The sequence below is a fragment of the Athene noctua genome, chromosome 9 (genome assembly GCF_965140245.1).
Source record: "Athene noctua chromosome 9, bAthNoc1.hap1.1, whole genome shotgun sequence".
Lineage (NCBI taxonomy): Eukaryota > Metazoa > Chordata > Aves > Strigiformes > Strigidae > Athene > Athene noctua.
The window spans coordinates 15,969,213-15,989,325 of NC_134045.1; the positions used below are offsets into that span (position 1 = coordinate 15,969,213).

Sequence of the window (20,113 nt, forward strand, 5' to 3'; positions counted from 1 at the left end):
TGTGCCTGGGAAGTACCTTTGGTTCACTTGGCATAGGATGTGTTTAAAAACAGATATAGTAGAGATGCTGAAAAGCTGCAAGAAAATGAGATGTCAGAAACTGCCTGATGAGAAGCAGAGTTTTCAGAAGGTCTCATGTTCCTTAGAAGAAGTTCTTAGGCCAGAAGACTTAGCAGTAAGGCAGATGATTTACCTACAAATAGGTATTTCAAAGCAAGCCTCGGTCAGCGGGAACTGGAAGGAATTTGGTAAGCAACTCTGGGGCAAGAAAGAAATTGGCTGTGCAATTCAGGGAGACTGTCATTATTGTGCTCACCATGTCAGGGATGATTTGTTTCAGCTTTATGAGTGCTGGTGCTCCTGATACTCACTGCACTTATTTTTTTCTTCTAAGATGTGAAGAAATGGAAAAAATGAATTACTTCTTGTCAAACAGCCACTTTCTCTGTTCCTTCATGGTCTCTACTAGAATTTCTTGCTACAAAAGTACCTCTTTGAACCAAAAGGAAACCAATGTTTGAATTCCATATGTTCATGCTACGGACATATCTTATAAATAAAATACAGAATAGGCTGTCTCAAGTCTCAAACTGTGTGTGTGTATTTATTCTTGTTGGTAATAATACAGCCTTAACCCTGCCTGGGAGGTATGAGGCAGTTACTGGAAATTTTGTTCCAACAAATCAGTACTGAGTAATCACAGTAAACAGCACCTCATCTAAAAATGCTAAATGATGAGCTTCCCATGTGGGAGATGTTCTCATCCCCCGATCAAGGCTAAGGAAGTACTGGTGCACTCACACAGCACAACTGCTTGGGCAAGGGAGGTCCATACTCATGTTGTGGTGCTGTGTCTCCAAGCCCACTGCAGATGCTGAATGCGTTGTGCTAGCCACAGGAGTGGAGGATGGAGAGCGATGGAGCCATGTGAAATGGGGCACATGAAGTGTGCCAAGGTGTGGAGAGTGGGATGATGAGCCTGAGTTTGTCTGCCAGCCCAAGCCTGCTTCCTTGGGATGTGAAAATGTTTCTGCTAATAATAATAGTTAAAGTAAAAGCTATTCACTTGCTCAGGCCTCTCATATTTCTAACCTTAAACAAGTATCAGTTTTCTGTAGGACAGAAGCTGTCTTCAACTCAGTACTGTATTGTGTAGCACTGATGAGCCTTGAACAGACAACCTCCAAAAATACTGACCTCTGGAACAGAATCCTTTCTGCTCTAGTCAGTCAAGAGTTTGTAAAAGAGATATTTGAAAGACTTGAACTTGACAAATTCAGGGAATTTAGTTATTTATTTGCTTATTCACAATAATAATGGTCTGTGGAGGTGAGAAGAAAGGTAGACCACAGCTACGCCTGCTCAATGTTAAAGAAAAGCATTTTTGCTCCTAACTTAGAGAAATTGGCCCATAAAATTGCTCAGGAGCTGTTCATTGCTGTGAAAAGATGACCCTGGCAGGACTGCCAGAGCCAGCAAGACCTGCTGATCTGCTTCCACACTGCTAGTTGCACACATTTACTGAGATCCTGGGATGCTCTCAGCCATGCAGTGCTGACGGATGTATTACTTGACTGGAGAGGTGAAAAGACACAGCCATTTCTTCCCCTTTTTTTTCTTTTCTCAATGCCCCTCTGCATTTTTCTAGGATGTGGAAATCACTATCAATATTGTCAAAAAAATAAAAAAAATCATGACACTGGATAAGACCTTAGAAGTGATATACTTCAGGCTATTTTACTTGCCTTCTGTGTTTTGTAATTTATTTTTTTTAAGGCTTCATGGTTCAGATTTTGACAATTTTCTAAAACAACTCATGAGGGTTAGAAACATAATTTTTAAACAGAAGCTGAGGTTCTCATGGAATAATACCACTTCAAGAGTTATTGTGAAAGGGGAAAAAAAAGGCAACAGACACAAAACATCATGCTGTATATGGGAAAGAGTGCATATTGCATCAGCTGACTATGGTGAGACTACAGGATGCAGATAATAAAAGAAAAAAAGGTTCTGTGTTATAGGAATTTATGCTTTTTACATTTTTTTAATACTGAACAAATCTTCTCCCAGCTGCATTTTGTATGCTATGCTGTAACCTGCTGCTGGGGAGTTTCATCCAAGTCTGGAGCTCAGCCTGTCCTCTGTGAGCCACACTCACAGCCCCAACAGCCGGGGCAGATCCAAACCAGCTATTTTAACATGTCAGTGAACTGAGTGTGAAGCAAGTTCAGACTCTTCCACCAGCCATGCTCTCCGTCTCCACTGACTTAGTGGCAGTGAGTCCCACACTAACGTTTTGCTGAACAGAATGCCAACCCCCCTGCCGTTTCCAGTCCTTTATCTAATTAAATTTGGGTCTTCTTGTGTTTGTAACTTTGACACCAAGACCTGGCCCTGGGATGGGTTTCCCAGACCAGTTGCTCACACGTGTAGCTATGGTTTTGCTCGTAGGTCAGCGCCTCATGTAGAGCTAAACCATTCAGGAACCATGTACTGACCTCAAAATTAGGGCATGGGGCTTTACTGAAAAACCCAGTGTTTTCAGGTCACCTCTGGCTTTTGAACTATGAGAGTGCATTTGGGGTCAGGTTTTGATGTTTTTCAATATAACCATGGGAGTTGAAACTCATCTTTTAAACAAAAGCTGAATTCTTATTCAAGAACTGCACTTTGAAGGAAAACACTGAATATCACTGTGTTTGTGAGAAAATAAAGGGACCTGGTAATACTCTGCATATTCACTTAGCATGTAAAGTCCTTAGGGCATCTTTTATTTATCTGCAGCACACAATCCATGTGGACTGTAAAAATAATGGATCTTGCAGTCTGTTGAAAGTATTTGACAGTTCTTTAGGAATGGCCTTACTGATTGTATTTAGGGAACAAATTTCTGATAAAACTATGCAATTTCCTGTGTGGTTAGGAAAGAAAAACATCACTCATGCCTTTTTACTGGTTGTGCATTTCTTTAAAGATCTGTTGTATATCTGAAATTCTGAATGGGTCTGTAATATGGACTAGAAATTTGTCTAAGCAGGTCTTTCCCCTACAAAGTGAAATATTGACAACAAAGAAATTCTGTGCTTTTTTTGCTGCTCTCACGTAAATCACTCTGTGACTAGTTGTTCAGTGAAGGATTACAGCAGGCAACATTCCTGAAAAACTGTGTGTGGTTCACGAGCCTAAATCCTGCCAGACTCCTGCTTTCATCGAGTGCTGTTTATTGTTCTCAGGAGACGGCACTCCACAGCTCAATGTGGGTCACGCAGCACTGGGTGGCCGCAGGTAACCATGTGGGGAGATGCGATTCAAAGGCAGCCTATGGCAGGTAGCACTGGCAGAGGGAAAGCCTGCATCACCTGGGTGTCCTGCTTCCTTCAGCACCATTAGGGAGGTGCATCCCATGTTAATTTGATCAGAGTAGGAATTAGTAAAACGGTATACTGGGTGTTTCATTGCTACAGTTGTAACAGATGGTCTGAATATGTGTCTGGGTATCTCAGCTATGAAGGGCAAGTTCAGCATCATTTCTTGATGTCAATGTGGGGAACATAAGCCACTGCTTGTCACTTTTTTTATGAAGCTGTAAGAAACAAGACTTTAATTTTTTTAAGAATGAAATGTCTGAGACCAGCCTGGTTTCAGTTACAGCTTTCTTTTGATATATTGGTATATTGTATCCTCAACAGCAGACACAGTTAGTTTTCACTGATAGCTGTGAACAGAAGAATAATCAAAAGGCTACCCATCCTCTCAGGACTCCCACATCTAAGTAGACATTGTTCAGGCCAACAGGATGATAGTCTGTGTCACTGCTTAAAATAGCTCTCTTATAAACAAATGCTGAAACTTTGCATCTTGACTTGGAGTTAAATAAATATATCATATTTGAGTATGAAATATTGTAAAGATTTGAGATTACTGTTTAACAATAATATAAATAAAAAAAGTTTGGTCAAAAGGAATCATGTTTTACAAATTGTTTAAATCTAAATTAAATATGAGGTGGATTGTGTCAATAATGGTGATGATGTAACTCACTGTGGATATTTATTTATATATTTACTAGGCAGAAAACTGCCGAATTAAGCAGCCTCCAGTCCAGCTGTCTAATTGGTTCTCAGAAGTTAAGCACTCCTAACTGAGGACATTAGTGACCAGTTGTGATTGTCACCGCCTGTTTGTGAACTCAGGGCATGACACACCTACAAAACCAGCCAAGAAGTAACATGCGTAGCTTGTAATTTTGGTGGTAACCAGAAATCTTGTGGCAGCACAGGCAGTCCCAATGGCTCTATTTTTTTACAGTAAATAAACCTGCCACTCTCTGCCCTGGCCCATGTGCTGGCAGTATGATGGCTGCTGTGCACCAAAGCTGTGCCACGGCACTTAACGGGATGGATGGGCACAAAGTGCTGATACAGAGAAATAATTACTTGTTTTGAGATTTATTTACTTCTAGAAAACTGCTTAGCAACTTATTTACTTACTTATAGTAAGTTATAGTATTTTTTAAAATATTGCTAAGAATCCTGCTTGCCCAGACTGTTCTGTGGAATTTTACCAAGGACTACTGTGTTCATCAAAACAAAGCAGTTCACTGTGAAAATCTACCAAGGATTGCAACGTTCAGCAAAATATTGTACTTTTGGCCTTGAGTAACAGGTGGCTCTAACTAGCTGGAATTTTGCTAATGAGTAAAGATAGCCATATTACGAATGGTAGAAGTTCTGTTGGTTCTCTTAGATAAGACAGAAAGTAAACTGTCTGAAAAACATTCTTGTTATTCAAGAAATTGGCCAAGAGAATCTGCACATGCTCTGGGGAAAAAAACCAAAGTGAGAAAGACTACGAGCCTTCCTCCTAAAGACCCCTGAAGACGCCCACCACGAGGCAATGCGCAGGTGCAAAGATGACATAAACAGTTGACATCATCCTTTCTAACTAACCCAGCCCTACTCATGCATATGTATGTTTGTGTTATGTAACCCAATGAATATGGACATCCACACTCTATGAGTTTTTGGTAAAATGTGCGGTGGGTGTGCAAGCTTTGTGGAGAAATCCCCTTGCACCCTGGCACCGGAGTAAACATACCTGCTTTATAACTCTATTCGAGTTGTGGAGTCTTTTTCCCGCAAATCAAGGCTGCTCAGCCTTTGCCCTGCTCTTCTCTAGCTTATTAACAGAAGTGTAGCATTTAATACAAGAGATTGTAAGTGCCTCCCTCCAATTAATATACAAAGGGTAAATGAAGTTCTGAATCAACAAAGCACTCAGGCCTGAAAAATTACTAGGCTATAGGGACTGTGCTGAATTAAAACCAGCAAACACTCCAACTGCATTTTCTTAACCCCTAGTCAAGCATGAATTTAGGCTAAGTAGCAGTGTTTTAGATATTTCATGTAGTGGTCTTGAATTTATTTGCTTTTAATTAGCATTCAGAAAACTCTTAATGAAGAATGGATGAAAAATAAAAGAATCTGTAGAGCTTGGCATTAAAATAATAGCTATTTAACTTCATACGTGAGTAAAAAATGTAACTACTGTAGCAGTGGAAAATGAATTATGGTTCCTCTGCTAATACACTTGCAAAAGAAAAACTGAAAAATGGCTATAAAAGTAACAGTGACAATTTAATGTCTACAGGGATTGGTATTTAACAAAATTAAAGGATCTTAAAATCTGACTTCAGTTCAAATATTTATGTTAAAATTCCTAGCAAGTAAGAACATGACCAGTCATTATAAACTGCAATTCCAGCATTCCAAGTGGATTTTACTGGGTTAAGAATTTATAATCTGATTATGCTACACTCAACTTTAAAGATTTTAAAAATCAGGCTACTTAAAATACTGACAAAAGTGTTTTCTTTAACTTGTCATAGATTTCTAAAGAAGATATTTGCCTTTTGAGCGCTAAAATACAGGTGTAGTCCATGAAGACTTGAAGAACCAAGTTTTTCTGACAGCGAAGGCGTGGGTAGAACAGAATACTGAGTAAAGAAAAGTAAATATTTCAGGCATACTTCAATAATGACAACTGATGTGGCCTTACAGAGGGTGAGATACTCTGTTTTAGTACTAGGGTTAGATTTTGCTATTGCATAAGGTACTACGGAGATTTGTCAATCATGTTAATATTTCTATATTAAAAATGTAATACCTATATATAAGAATGAGCTGCAGCATCCTCCAAAGGATGTTTGCAATTTCTCATATTGCCTTTTACCCACTAGAATATTTAATAAGCCGCGCTCATTTTCCTGCAAAACTGTTTCACTTGAGAAAAACAAGCAAAACTCCTTTAGTGAATGTAATACCCCGGAGAAACACGGTCGGTTTTCCCTTCCCTTCTCCCCGGCGAGGGGGTGCGGGGGGCAGGAGGGGCCGGAAGCCCCGCCCCTCTCTGGCCAGGCCCCGCCCCTCCCTGGCTGGTCCCCGCTGGACCGAGCTCACAAATGGCAGCAAAAAGGTGAAATTAAGCAGTGCCATCAGTTGGGAAACCAGGGATCGAAAGCGACTCTTATTGGGCTAACTTGGGGAGCTGCAGCGAGGACAGGATATCATTCTTCACCTGAATTTTTGGGAACATTATTGTGGCTGTCACGTTTCTGGCTTGCAGTTTTCCTCAGTGTTACTGTAATCATCCTGTTTGCAAGATGATTCCATGTATCCTTCCCTTGAGAGAAAAGAACCTCTGTTTTCTTGTCTTTGATATTTCAAGAAAATAGAGTGATCTAATTACAAAGAGTACTGATGAGCAGAACTAGCAAATGGATATTACTTGTATACGAAGGCTGCATGGTGGTGATTTTGTGGTGTTAGGCAGCTGTGTTGCAATCAGATGAAAAACTCGCAATCTAGAAAAGAGCAATCAAAGCAAATTGCTAACCTCAGTCTTCCTGGAACCTTTAATATATCCAGGGCCACTTAAAAAGTTCTTTAAAAGTAGTAAACTGCACATCTGGGTCTGGTTTAAGGTGTATAAACTGTGTAGTAATGACTGTTAGTTTGTAATCACTTTCTGCTAGCAGGGGAAAGCAGCCTTAGAGGAAAGCAGTACTTGCAAAACCCTGCAAGGTGCGTTTATGAGACTGCACTACTTTGCTGTTCAGCTGAAGCCTGCTGCTTATCTTATAAGGCTGACCATGCTCTGACTGTAGCCCAGCCTCTGCCAATGTACCCAGTAGCTTAAAACCAGAAAATGTGGTGGTTTAAAACTTCTACCTTTGTGAAAGGGGATGTTCTTTTACCTCCTCTTTGTAAACTTAGTGATAATTTATCACTTGCTTTTCTTCTACAGAAGGCAGCTAACCAAGAGGAGCTTCATCAAGAAAGCTTTTAAGCCTCTGTTTTGGTAACATGATCATCACAAGATGATCTGCCACTTGGATAGCATTCAAAGGAGGTTACATTGGCAGGTGCTGACTGTACTTGTCGGAAGTGCACATCTGTACTGTAGAGACCTCACTGCAACAGATACGACGTGGGATATTATCCATGTAGTATTTAAGAGTTAAAATACAAACGCTTGTTTAACCAAAAACAGCACTGGAAACTGATCCGATGCTCTGGCATACACTGGGTATGACAGATTAATTTACAAATCTGTGTTCAAAATTGCAGAGCCCAGCTGAGCACCTGGAAGGAGGCCTGGTCCCCGTGCTGGACACCAAACATTTATTAGATGACGTGTGCAGAGGACAGACCTGCAGTAAGGTAGATAAATGGTGATGTGCTGGGCATCAGGCCTCTTTGGAGCATGTGAAATGATAAAAGAGAAGTCAGATGTCTGCTAGTGCATGGTTTTATTCTGTTTTATTTGAGTAATGCTGCTGCAATGTGTTTATATCAAAGGAGAAGTTAAAGCCTGTATGATAGCATTTTTGTTGTTGCTCTAAACTGAAAACTCCTTTTATTCTGCTAATCCTTTCACCGGCTGCAGGCTCTTTTCAGGCACACAGTCCACTGCTTTATTTCCTGCTCCTCTGTTCTGACTCTTGTACTTGGTCTGATTTCTCTACTTCCTTAACTTCTGACTTGTTCTCCTCTTCTCTTGCCAGTGTTGGGATATGTGGGCTGCATTTCATTACCACAGAGACCAAACCTCAGCCTCCTGTACCCTTCTCTATATGCTATAATGAAAACCACAGATAAGGCAGAAATACTGGGAAAGGCCTTCTAGGGACTAGGAGGCATTTTCCTTGGGATTTTCTCAAAGGAGTAACACTAAGTGAGCTCCAGCACACTGCCACACTGACAGCAGCATATGTAGTGGTAGTAAGGCTGTGTGGGCAGGTGGGGATTACTACCAGTCACCTTTGCTGAGCTTCATATTGCACCTTCCTTTTCTGCTTTCTTCCCTGGCAGCAGGGACCTTGAGTAGGGTTTATGACAGGTCAGTGCTGCCAGGTGAAGATGAAGGGGTCCTACAGAGAGCTGTGGAGCAGTCCTTTTTGGTGGGTCCCACTGCATTGCCACTGGCAGTGGCACAAGGGGCTGCAGGGAACAGGGGCTCAAACTACCCTCTTGACTGTGGGACTTCAGCACATGAAGGAGCTATTGTGACCCTTGAAGCCAAGCTCTCCTGTGGTGTTAGAAAGCTTTGATCCTTCCATTAATTTCCAAAGAGAAATTGAATGCCAAACCTACCTTGGTGCTGTAAGAGGGTGCTCTAATGTTCCTAAAACCCCTGGGTTGCCCTGGTAAGAAAGTGCAAGCACTTCACACTGCTCGCTATACATAGTGCAGCTTTATGCTGTATTAGCCCTAGTTATCTGTATGACAATTGTTTTCTGTGCTCTCTGGATCTCAGTATCCTGACTTGGAATTTTTACCTGCGAACAGCAGAAATGTGTTGTTAAATCCCCTGATGTAGTTAGTTCCTAATGCTCTGCCCTGCATGCATGCTGGAGGAGGTAGGGGTCTTCTCTAGGGTACTGTGTGACTTATTACTACCATATAAATCCTGACAAGCAACTGATAGTGGAGCAAGGTCCCCCCCACAGTGGCTTAAGAAGCAAATGACAGCCCACGCAGCTGATCTAGTGTTTGTCCCTTGGCTGAGAAATCCCACAAGTGACAGCTGCGCCTCTGGGATGGCTCTCATGGTGCCCACTGCACCTGCAATGGTTTTCAGTATTTATCAATGAGAAAAGCAATTACAAAACACTGCTCTAAATCTCCCCAACCTCGCTTTAATAACAGCCAAAGAGTTCAGCTGTGTCGGGGAATGCTGTGGGTCAGACAAGGACAGTACGACAGATCCAGCTTTATGCCAGCCCAGACTCTTCAGCCCTACTCATTCCAGTGGCAGGGATACTTGCACCACCTCTGAAGCATAATTTGTCTCATGGAAAATGCTGTGAGTTTTTTTTCTTTTTTTTGTTTTCTCCCCCTAGCTCTATTCTTTTTGTGACTGACCATGGTAAACAGATTACTTGAAGAGCCTGGAAAATTTATCAGCAACTGCTGTCCAGTGGGAAAGCCTCTTCTTGTCTGTTCCTGAAAGTTGTCAGTCCTCATGGAAGTATCATCGTTTGTCTAATTAGAAAGATGCAATAAAAGGGCAGTATGCAATTTCAAAAGTCACACAGTACACTAATACAAGTGCACAGAAGGACCTTTTCTGTTAGACGAGTAGGCTCTAGCGGAGGAAACCAGCCTGGAAGCTGGCACCATCTCCCTGACCCCCACCCTACTTCCCAGCCTCTGTGGCACCTCCCTGCTTACCTTACACAGCATCATGCTGCAGCTTTTTGCTGGGAAAAATGTTCCTCCTTGAGAATTAAAAACTTTGCATGCATTGGGGCCCTTTCAACCCTCAGCTGTGGCTACCAGAACCCACATGTGAGCTGTGTTTGCCCCAGGGCTCGGCAGCAGCAAAGGGACCTGAAGGGACTCACAGGGCAGCATTTCAGGAATGAACAGGTCTGGAAAAAAGACACAGCTTGAACCAATTTGCTCAACTGTCAATAAAGCAAAACTTAATTCTCACTCTCATCTCTGGTTTTCTCTCAAATTATTGGGTTTTTACACCTCCTGCTCTGACCCATAAAGATGAGCCCTGCAAAAGTGTGGTCAAACTCAGGCCAATTGGTCAATTTTTTGGCCCTGCTTATGTAGCCTCTTCAAACTTGTAACAACACTATAACCTTGGATCCATTAAGAAAAGCATCTCTAAATCAGATATCATTTGATCCTTAATCTCTGAATGGGTGTCATGGGAATTTAAGCATGTTAAACTTTACGGTAAAGCTTAGTCTTCAATATTGTCCTGAACAGTAAAGGAGTTAAATGCTGACAGTGCCTTCCTGAATTGAAATTCCAGGCCATACTTATTTAAAACAAAGCAATATGAAATTATAAGCTCTACTGCCACTGACTGGGATCCTACACAAACCTTATTTTGGATGCAGATGTAAACAAGACATGAGCTCTTTAGCAAAGTTTGCTGCTCTTGCAGGTTTCACAGCTCCTTGACCGGAAATCATTCAGGCTCTCAAGTTTACATTCCGATTGTAAATCTGTGTTAGCAAATTCTGGTGTAGTTCATTTTACCTGTATCCGCATGGTGGTATTACACCTCTACACGGCTTTGTCTCTTTTTTTAGAAAGAATACAAAGATATACTTATGGTTCGCTATGGTCAAAGAACTGAGGTGGAATTTAAAAGCCAAAAAAGATATTTATGCTTTCTGGAGTGTGCACAAATATTGCACAATGATATTTGATTTAAAGCTCGCATCTGATTTTAAGTGCACTTTAATAACTATCTCAACCTGAGTTTAAATGAGATTTACAAATACTTACCAGCTTAGTATACACTTCTACAGGCATCACTTACAATGCTGTGTTGCTGTTCTTATGGATTTAGAAATTGATGCTGACCTATGTCTTGACTATTTATTTTTAAATACTTTATCTTTTTAAAGAATACATTTAGATAATTTTACCAACATGAACTAGAAACGTCTTTATTTCCAAAAGAAATAACCATTTTTCTTGAAACTCTTAAATATCTATGATCTGGGAATTTAAGGCAAATGCCAGACATGTTGTAATACAATCTCAAGATTTAGCAATATTACTACATAATTTTCTTTTGTGTATATGAACCTTGTATTAGCAAATACCACAACTACTTCTTGAAATTAAGTATCTTTGGAATATCTGATGTCTTGATATATCAGGTTTGTCTAAGCAGTTGACCAGCTGTATAAAAATTTAATCTAAAAAATGTCACTCCTTCCTCTCAGATGGAAAAAACTTTTTTATGGAATATTTTGAGTACACAGACACATGGAGTTAGCGAATACTGGAAAATACAGATTAACACAGACCTGAACATCCCTCCATCACAATGTATAGGGCCCTAATGATACACTCTCTATTCCACTCCTGCCACATTTGATTTGTCTTGTTTTCCTTCTTTCTCAGTTAAAACAATAAACTTCTGCTTGAAGTAGGTTCTTTATAAATGTCACTTTACAGAAGTTTTGTCAGTGGTTTGGTTTTTTTTCAGTTCTGGTGCTTTTGAGCAGCTAAATCTCAGCTAAGAAGTCCTCAGACTATCTCAGAAGGCCACAAAGGGAAAGGTAGATTTCAATCAATGGTGTTTTAAGATAACTGTCTTCAGAGAGGTCTTGTGAGTTGGTGGCTGGAATGGAATTTACTCCTCTTGGCCTCTGTGTGCCATTTTCCCTGTCTCTGAAATCAAGAGGACAATCCCTACCCTCTGCAAAGGGCAGCCGGGCTGCCTGAGAAGCTTCTGTGCCTTGACCACGTTTGGCCAACAACAAATGTTTTTGTTATTAGATTTGTACTAAAAGGAGTGTGTGAGACAGGCCTCTATAACTTTAAATAACACGAACAGATGACACTTGTACCCATCACTCTCTACTGTGCTGTACAGCCTGAACACAGTACAGTCCACTCACAGCCAAATTCCCTGCGGTACGACTGCCATCCTCACTGTGTTATGTGGGTAATAACAGACTAATGTGCTTCATTTAACGTAATTTAGGGCCTGATCCTATGAGGCAGTGAAGTCCTCTGCTCTTGTTGACTTCAATAGGAAGTGGGACCTGTTAAGAAAAGGGTCTTTAATGCTCTGTCAGGAGCCCAAGCACGCGAAGGGGAGCTATTCCTTCTGTACGCACTTGTAATATGTACAGGATTTGGGTACCTTTTGTAATAGTTCACTTAAATCTTGACGTGTTGCTAGGGAATGGGCTGTGTCCACAACCAACAAACATGTAGACGTTGTGTCCTACTGGTCTTTGGCAGAGTTTACTGTAAGAAATGGCTTTATTGCAACAAGATCTACTAGCAGTAGTACAAAAAAGTAGTTTGTCAGCTTTTTTTTTAATTACAAATATTTTGGTTCTATCATACAAATAGAAATCCCTTCCAAGCTGAAGGCTAGGCATGTGAGGATACCACCCAGAATCAAATACTTCTTTCCCTTATTCTTTGAAATATCGATTCAGCTATTTTTTAATTTACTTGAGTCTAAGTACAGTGTTTGGAAGCTTAACAAGCTTGGAAATTTTCTGCTCTTTTGTACTAACTAATGCTATTACTATTTTCAAGACACTTATAAAAGAGGCGATTATTTATGTTTCCAAAGTGTATGGCTTTTCAAGTTTTCAGACTGCATTTAAGAGTATCAGAAACAATGAAACTTTTGTCTTTATGGAGTCCTAGATGCTGTTTCTGAAATGGTTTCATCTCCTTTTCATGGACATCAAAACTGTCTGCATTGTTTTAAATTAGTGATAAAACAAGGCTTGAAACCCCAACTACCAAAGAAATAAGTCTACTATCAAAACACAACAAAATCTGGGCAGAGAAAAAAAAAGTCACAGGGCAATAAAAATTAAATATAATATAGTCTGAGATGACCTCCCTAATAAGCAAACACTGTTCTATTAAGCTCTCAGGAGAGTTGCTAAAGAATTTTAAAATAATCCAGAGAAGGAACTCAACCCCTCATTTTCATTCTTCTCAGTCCATTCCTTGCAACTCCCTAAGAAAAACTGATCCCTTGGGTGTTTTGTATAAAAGTATGATTTTTTTAAATGATATAGAAGCACACAGCTTAAAGCTGTAAGTTCTCAAATTCCTTGGCAGTCTTTATCTTCAGGTTTATGGAGAATCACACATTGATCCTTTCCAAGGCATGGGTTGGCAGGCAAGGAACACTCTTCTGGATTCATCAACTTTCCTCATGGGGCCTGAGCAGGAGCGATCTCACAAGCACAATATGGGACCATTAAAAACCCATCGTATATGACAAGTGCTAATAGTTTTTTCTCCTTGCGTCATGGTGGTTGCCCAATGTAACAGAAAAAAGATGGAAGACACTTAGGAACTCCAAGAGACCAGCCAACTAATGATGCTTTTTCTTGTCAGACCTGTAGCTTATTATGTCATGAACATGTATTCAAGTGCAGTGACCTTTTTGCAAAACTTATTAAGTTATAGAGAAAGTGTTTCAGTATTCTGAGCTCAACTTCTGTCCTCCCATGTCTGAATATATCTCTATACTTAGCAACTTATTCTAGCCCAACTGCTCATCCCTGTGTGATTAGCTGACCCAGAGTTAATATAGCACAATTAACTCGTCTCTGAGTTGTCCAGTGCCACAGGTGAACTAGAGGGTTTATGATGGGCAGCCTTGTGACATTCACTGTCATAGATCATGTGATATTGTAGATTTTAGTTCTCTGTGTATTCAATAGAATGAGATTTTTCCTTAATTTGATTTTTCCTGGCTTTTGTGACTCTAAATAAGGTCCTTATATGTTCAAACATAATTTTCACGGTATATTATATTAAGATGTTTGGCCTGATCTAGATTATGTGGCTTCATGTAACTGATGAAAGAGCTATTGTTTTTCACAACAGAAAAACTGCCACTCATCCAGATCACTGACCTATTTTTTGGAGTCAAAAGTAACTTTTCTGAAGTCTTACTATTTTCTAATGCTATGTTTTACACTATTAATATTGATGTATCGCCCCATGTTTGAAGTGTGATTACAACAGTATTTAAGGATCAGATAAAAAATTTCAACTTAATTTTCAGATGCAGAAAGATTTTATTTTTCCATAAGTTTTGGTCCATTTCTAAAGAAAGCGTTAAATGAATTGGATCAATTCAGCCATGGGGGTTATGCCACTACAGAAATACATGATACAGAAATTCCTCAGGCTTAAATATCCCCAATATATTCCTCTCCTCCTTCCTTTCTCTGAGATCCAGTAGAATTTGTCTCTATTGTCTGAAAGAGATGATGAACCATGTTCAGAAGCAAGAATTTAACTGACTCGCCCTAACAGTAGATTGGGCTGTTCATTACCCTGGAATCAGAAAAACAGAATCTACAAGTTCCTTAAGATGGGAACAATTTGTAGACAGCAACTGCTCTAATCTTGCTTTTCAGTCCTGACTTGCAGAGGCCAGTGCCAGAACAACATATGAGGAGAATAAACTAATACTGCATAAAGAGATTTTGTGGAGGCTGGCATGTGAAGAAATGTATTTACCATTATATATGGCTTTCCCCTGCAGGAGAACAGGGCTTGCGTATTGTCCATGCTTTCTCACTATACAGAGAGGGATACAGGCACATTTAAAAAGGAATTAGGATGCTGAGATGTTCAGTCTGTGCTGGATTGCTGGCTCCCTGCTCTTCACCATGGAACATCTGCTAAAGAACTCTTTGGGAGACTTCTGGTTTTTTTTTCAGGACCAGCAGAAAAAACAACACTGTTAAGATGCTTTATATTTGGGGCACTTCGGTACTGACAAATGCCTTCTCATTTTATCATGCTGCAATCAAGATGACAAAAAAGTGTGGCAGCTAGTAGAAACTCCCCCCACAGCCCAACAAAAAAACGGGGTCTTGAAAGGAAAAGTTTGGCACACAAAAAGCTCCAAACACAAAAAAGCTAAACCTCTACCAAACCATTTCTGCTTGTTGTGAGCCTGCCAAAGCAGAACAGACTTTCTCAACAGAAAAGGCTACATTATGCTAGAAGGAAATGAGCTGCAAGGCACAGGAAAAGGGAACGCGAGTGGAGATTTATGGCACTACTGAAAGCAGACACTGTACTGCCAGATTAGGAGTAAGACACTACCAAAGGATGCTACCTTTGTTTTCTCATATATCAAGGAATGAGGAGAGTTTCTGCTGCACGGTATCTAAACTACTGATGCCTGCTGCAGAAAGCCCATTGCTTCAGCCTTCTGATCACAGTCTATGTCCCAATCAGAATTTTCTACTTTTTTAAAAGGTAAGAAGGGAAAAAAAAAAAAAAACAACTAGCAAAACCCACACAAACTAAACTGACCCAAACCAAGACCAGGAGTCAATGCATAAATGAAAGTTAATAACCTGGAAACAGAATTGCGTTACAAATGTTGCAAGTTTTGCTCAAGTATCACTGATTTATAAACTACAAATTGAAGATTTTTGCAAAAGATCTTCGTTAAACCCTACTGCTGTTCCTGAAGATCATATGTAAAAGATTTGTCCATGTTGACATTTTTTACTTTGTTGTTGTTTCGGTTTGGTTGTTTGTTTTTTGTTTTTTTTTTTCCTGCTGTTTTGGCTTTTGCTCTTTGTATTGTACATGAGGGACTTCACGTGCTGAATTCTCCTGGATAGAGACTGCAGCAAAAGGCACATCTGTGAACAAACAAAACTGTTTTCTATGTCCAGAAAGAGTCATTTAAGAAAAATATGAAGTTAAGGCTTTTTTCTTTTTTTTTTTTTTTTTTCTGCAGGCATTTCTAATTAGAGATCTTTTTTGCCTCCTGTAAATTCAGCCTCAGAGGTAAGCCGCTAGCCCAGAGAAGCTGCAGGATCTCCTTGGATTTTTACCAAGCTTAATCTGAACTTTGCCATGGTTTTTACTTGCAAGTGAAACTGCAGCTTGTTTTCAGCTCCCTAAACTCAGGTGAAAGGCTACCCCAAATAATTCTGATGGGTAACTATGTTGGAGCGGCCTTGAAGAACATGAGAACACACTATGACCCCTAAAACCTATCATGCCATAAATGTAACTTGCATGATGCATTTCGGATGGGCATCCCTAGGTTTCTTTTTTTCAAAACTTAGGGTCTGATCTTTCTCAGTAGTATGCACCTCTTTTTCATACTGGGTATTGCAGACACCTATCATCTTTTATGTACCTATGGAACCTAGATATGTAATTTTCAGTAGTTTTGAATCTGAGCCTAAGCCTCTGGACTGTATGGAAAAAACCTCCTCACAAGCGACTCTAAAGTGTCTTTGTGGTTTCTCACTAGTAAGGAATATGTGCCGTTTATCTTGAATAAAACCTGACCGCTGCCTTTATTTAACCATAATTTCCATTTATAAGAGGACAAGATGTTGAATTAGATTTCTCTACAGTCCAGAGCGAGATCCTGAACTGTTGCCCTGAAATCAGTCATGCACGTGTAAATACTTGTGTGTTATGTCAGCAAGTGCCATGTGGAACTGAACGCTCAAAATATTAGTAAGGTGTGTAACTGAGGTAAGGAAGGCTCTTTCTATTTTAGAAACACTTTTTTTTCAGAGAGAGAAAATCACTGAAGTAATCTGTATTACTCTCACAAGTCAGTGAACAAAAGTGTGTCCTGAAACTTAAGCTAGCTATAAAAGTGAAATGCTCTCACACAGATTCAGAAAGGGAGAAGATTCTTGCTTCAACACCACTGTTTTCTGTGATGCCATGTAGGATCACAGAAATCGGGAGAAATCACCTAGAGATATGGGTACTTTTTTTCTTTCTCATACACCTTTCTGCTGTAGTCCTGTAACTTGGGTGCTACTTCACTAAAGCCTGCTGGGCCTGACTAGGAATGATCTAATAATTTGATATGTTACTTGATAAAGAGATAGATCTGATGAGTGCCAGTTTATTCAATGACCAATAACTAGTCTCCTTAAGCAACAGTGGCATATGAAACATGACTGGAGAAGATTCATCAAGCAGCTGGCATTTCCTATCCATTTCCACTTAAGTTTTTGTATGTTATGAAAAAAGATGGGTATGAAGGCTATTCCCAATTCCATCTGTTCTCCTTCCCTGGCGTTAAGCTAGCCGCTTGACGAATCCTGTACTAGGTTTCTGCCTATAAAGACCGCTGTGGGATTCAGGCCATGTTAGAACCACAAGAGACATAGTTGCAAGAAGAGAGCTAACTGACATGCAGGAAGGCCGGTAAATACTTTTCTGTTAATGGTAAGGAGCAAAAATCACATCCAGTGCAATTATACCTCTGAACTCGGCGTTATCTCAGAGCGCTGCCCTTGGAAGTGATATTTAAGGAAATATAAATTTCCTTGTAGATGCAGTTGTTAGTAAATAAGTATAATTCCAGGCAGATATAATGACAACAAAAGAAACTTATTTGGTCATTCCCTTGATGGATTATCATGATATGGACAGTAATTTGCACTACATACTAGGACAACCCTCACATGAAGAAGCATCTCCAATGTAAGGGGGCTTTTCAGCCTGTATGCATTCTGCTAAAATCATCCATAAGGTACCTGACTGACATCAACTATGGAAGGAAGCGAGTGTGTGCTGTTTTCTGGGTGATGTGGACAGATAAATTCCAGAAAGGTACGTCCAGAAGTAGCAACAACTGAACGTATTGCTCACTGGCTAGCTGAACACAGTTTTGATAGTATCACTGGACTTGAATTGGGAACCGGTTTATACGTGATCTTACACCAAGCTTGTGTGTGAGTAGAATAAGCACTGCAAGCATTTTTTAAGCAACACCAAGTCAGCTGATGCAGATAACTTGACCGCCTGTGCTCAGCAAAATAAGGAGATGTATTTAGTTTCAGCCGACATTTTATTATGGATCATTTGTAGGTCTTCTAATGAGTCTTATATAGCCTGACATAAAATCATTCATGTGTATAGAACAGACTTCACCATAATGTGAGTATGACCCTATGGCTACTTTTATGCAGTTTTACAAGCCACATAAACAAATGTTTTAAGAGATGTTTAACTGTTTGTTTTATATAAAGCTACTCAACCTGTATTAAACAAACATCTCCTGTTAAATGTCTTATACATACAATTTGTGTATACAGTTAAATGTATATTTGTAATGTAAGAATTTGTTATTCAGATCAAAAGAACCAGCCTGGTATTAGACATTAATCCGGCTGCTGTTTGTAATTCTTGTACCTTTTTAAAGAACAGTGGAATGTGGTAGAAACTACCCAGAGCCAACTTGTGGAGCTTCTTACTTAGTTTTTCATGTACACAGGTAAAACTCTCATTGAAGTCACTAAGTAAGTTTCACTGTATAGCTCGTATGCCTGTGCCCATAGAAAAGATACACATGCATTAATCTTAATTACACAGAGCTCTGCAAATAAGATGTAAAGCCAGCTATGTAGAAAGTGCATAAAATAACTGTTGAATTAAATACAACATAGATTTCTGTGTCTGCTAAATAAATACTAATTCAGGTTTCAAGCAATTATATAGAATCTGTAAATTATTATCTACTAGACAATAAAGCACATGTTACTACCTTTTAAGCTGTATCACCTCATCTGAGTATTGGCAAGCTTTATTTGCAGTGTAACTGAGTACATTAGAAGATTATTAATAGCTGAAGCCCATGAGAGATTTGTTTTCACTGTATGTAACCACATTAGCGATAGAGTGGTTTGGGTACTCCTACAGCAAGTCTCAGGCACTTTCCAAAATTCTGTGGCAGAAATGAATTGCCAGAAAGATTTGTTACAACTACTATACTCTGTGTTCAGTTTTAGAATAATTAAGTATCAGTCTCTTTTTAGTATTAAAACAAAAAGGTTTTGTATTTAGTATCTACATTTACATTACAGTACTCCAAAGAGGTGTCTTCTGCCTAAACATGAAACAACTTTCAGAAACAGCTTTCTTCTCTAATTAGGCTTGTTTGTATGCAAATTAAAAAATATAAATAATACAGTAATGAAGGATAGTCTTACGTGTTGTGAGAAAGCCAGGCTGCTGGGAGAAATCAGGAGACTGTCCCATAGGGCAGATATAGGACAGGCATATTATATTCCTAGTTTGATGTAATTTGTTCTGCTAATTTTCCGAATATTTTCTGTCAGATGAACTGGTATTTCTTACAGCAAAGCCTTTCAAGCCTCCATAAAGAGAGGATGAAAATTTTGAAAGATGAGTTTTGTGAGTGTATTAAGATAGCATAGTAATTTATTCTGTTGACAAATATCTCAGTGTAAAAGTAGTAAGAAAATTGTCCTATAATTCAAAACATGGAAAGAAGATTGAAAAGGAACACCTGTTTTGCAGGGAATCAGCACAGGCTATGGGAGCTGCAGGGCAGCTGGCAGATGAGAGCTGCCTCTGCCCTCCTGTAACAATCATTGCTCCCCAAACCAGTATGTGCCCCGCGTTCACTGGGAAGGCTGAGCTCTAACAGCCAGAAGCCTGTAATGTTTAAACTGGATGAAGTGATGTACTTGCATCTAGAGGTAGTTTTTACTTCCTCAGATGCAACTGTGAAATTTCATGGAGTCCTAAAAGATTACAAAATATTGAGACACATTATTGGAATACTCTCAAATATACCAGATAATGGTGCTCCCACCTCCAAGCCTTCTCTTTCACCTCATTTCATTGTGCTAGGAAGCACTCAGAAAACAATCTCATTTATTTCCTCCTCCAATTGCAAATCATATAATGCTTTATTTTAAACAAGGAGAATTAGTATAGAAGGCAACCATGAGCTTATTAATCACTATTTATAGGCTCATATTTACAGTATTTTCCAAATACTCCCTGATGTTTCCTCTTCCTGCTACTAATTACTAGGAGATTATAATTCTCTATAACCACCCTGCAGCTGATAGGAACTGTAGAGCAGTCAGCTAAAACAGAACATTTGGTCTAATGCTGGCAGATCATAACATGAAACTTCTATTTTATAATGCAAAAATATCCTCTTACATTTTCTGTATCTACAGCACTTTTATACACTATTTGAATAAAGATAATCTACAAGAACATTTAAAGAATGGTTGAGGGCATAATCTTCTAGATCC

The 20,113-nt window shown here is 39.5% G+C and overlaps 1 protein-coding gene and 1 long non-coding RNA gene across 2 annotated transcripts in view; one reads left to right on the forward strand and one right to left on the reverse strand.

The window, feature by feature from the left end:
- SLC7A10 (solute carrier family 7 member 10) overlaps nucleotides 1–20,113 on the reverse strand; it is a 45,106-nt gene that overhangs the window by 22,424 nt on the left and 2,569 nt on the right.
- The window catches only part of LOC141963752 (uncharacterized), a 200,412-nt gene that overhangs the window by 14,003 nt on the left and 166,296 nt on the right, over nucleotides 1–20,113 (forward strand). Inside the window, exon 2 of the long non-coding RNA XR_012634199.1 lies at nucleotides 7,629–7,721. This is a non-coding gene — a long non-coding RNA (uncharacterized LOC141963752). The remainder of the gene's footprint in view (nucleotides 1–7,628; nucleotides 7,722–20,113) is intronic.